Here is a 3,550-nt window from a genome sequence, read left to right as displayed (position 1 = left end):
TGCTCAGAGCCATTTGAACCATTTTGAACCTTGTGTGAATGCTCTGAAAAGCTAATCATTTGCATATCACAGCATCTTCTTCCTCTCGGTTAAATTTCGCGTCTGTAGCACGTCATCTTCGTGGTGTAGCAATTTTAATGGCCAGTAGTGTATGATGAGCGAGGAGTTCTATATCTCTTGTGCGCTGCTGATTGTACGTGCTCAGAAACACCGGAATGCGGCGCCTTCTGCTAGCATCTGAAGTTGACCTCGCCTTGCCGAGCTCGCTCCAGTTATACACAGTCCAGTACATTAACGTGAGCACCCTCTATGCTCGACGTCAATTTACAATAACTCACTCACAGACGGCGCTTGGCAGCGCCACTGCTGCAGCTTATACAAAGCATTTCTTGGGGACACGGATAACAGTGCAATCGTTTCCACAATGATATTTTCACTGTGCAGCGGAGTGTGCGCTGACATGAAACTTCCTGGCAGATTAAAACTGTATGCTGGACCGAGACTCGAACTCGGGACCTTTGCCTTTCGCGGGAAAGTGCTCTACCAACTGAGCTACACAAGCACGACTCACGCCCCGTCCTCAAAGCTGTACTTCCGCCAGTTCCTCGTCTCCTACTAAGTTTGGCGGAAGTAAAGCTGTGAGGAAGGGGCGTGAGTCGTGCTTGAGGAGTGGTGCTTGGGTAGCTCAGTTGGTAGAGCACTTGCCCGCGAAAGGCAAAGGGTCCCGAGTTCGAGTCTCGGTCCGGCACACAATTTTAATGTGCCAGGAAGTTTCAGTGCAATTGTTGTCGTAATGCGAAACGGAGCGATTCATTTGCCGTTGAGAAGGGCACGATCATTGGCTTTCGGGCCAGATGTGGAACCATTCATGAAACGGCTAAGTTTCTTAACTGTTCGCGGGCCGCCATGGTTTAAATATGCCGTACGTGACAAAACAGTGCTATCCGAAGCCGGCGCAGAGGCAACTGTAGTGTACCACGGGTCATAGGTGGCAGGGGTGAACGACGGCTGCGGAGGTGCGCACGGGCGAACGGATGTGCAACTGTTGAGCAACTGACCACCCACGTGAACCGAGCGTCTACCAGCAGTGTCCCCTCAACGACCGTTCAGCGAACGTTGCTGTGTGCGGGCCTCCGCAGCAGGTGCCTTGTTTGCTCACCCACGCTGATTGCTGTCCATCGGACACGAAGGCTGAAATTTGCACTCCAGTACCACAACTGAAAATCCACTGTATGGGGACAGGTGGACTTTTCAGATGAATCACGATTTATCCTCTAGCAGCGCGAAACATATGAAAGCAAACACTCCGCAACAGTCGCCAGAAGGGTCCAGCCCGGAGGAAGCGGCGTTGTGGTCTGGAGAACGTTTTCGTGGCTTTCCCCGGGTTTCTCGTCATACTGAAAGGCGCAGTGGATCAACACCAGTGTGCATCTATCGTTGGGGACCATGTCTACCCTACGTGCTGTTTCTTTTCCTTATCACGATGGCGTGTACCGACAGGACAATGCAACGCGTCACACAGCTAACAGTGTACGTGCGTGGTTCAGAGACCACCAGGATGAGTTAACCGTACTCCTCTGGTCGCCAAACTACCCGGATTGAAACTCAGTCCAGATCGTGTGGGACCACTTCCATCGCGCTGTTCGCTCCATGAATCCTCAACCGAGAAAGACCAGTGTAGCTGTCACGGCTGTGGGGTCGCCATAACTCCATATCCCTTTCGGTACCTTCCAGAGCCTCACTGATATTCTTACTACGCGTCTTGCTGCCGTCCGAACTGCACAGGTGGTTCCTGATGCTTTTGACACATGCGACTGGAAAAGTGTGGTAATGTTTTTCTCCGTTTTTATCTCTTAATCATTATTATCTTGTGTGTATTCCTTTCGCGACGCACCCTAAAGATTGCACAAGAGCCTGACCGTTTTCCTACTGGTGTTGCCTAACACGGTGGACGAAATATCTGAAAGCAAAGAGATATTTACAATACTTCGACCAATGAAAAGCGTACTCTATGTGCTAATAAGAAAGTAAGCGGATAAACTTTTTTTAAATGAAAAGCGAAAGAAATGATTAATAACCAGTCACGAACAGAGAAGTCACTGATGATGCCGGAGCAGCAATGTATTGGATTTTTTCGGTATGAAACTTGAGACAAGAAAATTTATTCAAAATTGTTGAATTTGGAGCAAAAACAGTTGCTCAGGAGTCGTCTCAAAAAAAAAAAAAAAAAGTAATGAATCATGGGTTTATGGATATGACGTCGAAACCAAGGCTCAATCGTCCCACTAGATGCATTCTCGACCGCTAAGACTGAAAAAAAATTCGACTAGCACGGTCAAGAACCAGCTTACGTCCAGCATGTTCATCGATTTTGACGGTATTGGTTCAAATGGCTCTGAGCACTATGGGACTCAACTGCTGAGATCATCAGTCCCCTAGAACTTAGAACTAATTAAACCTAATTAACCTAAGGACATCACACACATCCATGCCCGAGGCAGGAATCGAACCTGCGACCGTAGCGGTCGTGCCGTTCTAGAATGTAGCGCCTAGAACCGCTCGGCCACTCTGGCCGGCGACGGTATTGTGCTTCACGAGTTGTTGCCACGATGTCGAACGGTCAATATGGTGTTTTAGTTGCAACTTGAACACCGTTTTTGAGAAGCAGTCCTAAAAGAACGTCCGGAATTGTGGCAAAACTATACATGGATTTTCCATCACATTGATGCTCTTCCTCACACAACGCTGCTTTTTCGTGAATTTTTGCCAAAAAAATTTCTGTAATCACGCCCCAGCCTCCAAATTTACCGGAATCGCCCCATGTGACTTTTTCTGCTCTGAAGAATAATGATGATGAAGTCCCATACTCCGTGACAGGGCGTAGGGGACGATGCGGGAGACCTGCACCGCCGTTCTAGGCAAGGTTCTAATGCAGATGGTTTGCCGTTGCCTTCCTCCGACCGTAAAGGGGATGAATGATGATAATGAAGACGACACAACAACACCCATTCATCTGGAGGCAGGTGAAAATCTCTGAGCCCACCGGCAATCGAACCCAGGACCCCGTGCTCGGGAAGCGAAAACGCTAACGCAAGACCACGAGCTGCGGAACTAAAGAATAAAGTAATCCTTAAAGGGCTGTTGTTTTACAGGCACAAATGAGATTCAAAACTCTTCGCTTGAAGAGCTAAATCGCTTAGAGAGCTAGAGATCGAATTCCAGAAGTATTTCTGGGATTGGAAAATGCGCTGTGTGGATGTATAATATCTAACGTGAGTTATTTTGTACGGAGTAACATTGACGTAGACGAAGAAAAAAAATTCTTTCTTTGGTGTCCCCAATTACCAAAAGGTGGGAAAACTACAGAGAAAAGACAATTCAACAACTTTTATCTTTTTCTGATCCAATAATCGAATGTGCAACGGAAGCGAAAGAAAGATTTTGGGTTCTAAAGGAAGAGTAACTGGATCTCTGTCGCTCTCAGTATACTCTTACGATTTATCAGATAGTCAGCAGCACCATCAGATTGTTCGTTGATGATGCTGTTATT

Source organism: Schistocerca nitens, chromosome 4 (genome assembly GCF_023898315.1).
Source record: "Schistocerca nitens isolate TAMUIC-IGC-003100 chromosome 4, iqSchNite1.1, whole genome shotgun sequence".
Taxonomy (NCBI): domain Eukaryota; kingdom Metazoa; phylum Arthropoda; class Insecta; order Orthoptera; family Acrididae; genus Schistocerca; species Schistocerca nitens.
Note: the sequence above shows the minus strand (reverse complement) of the source record.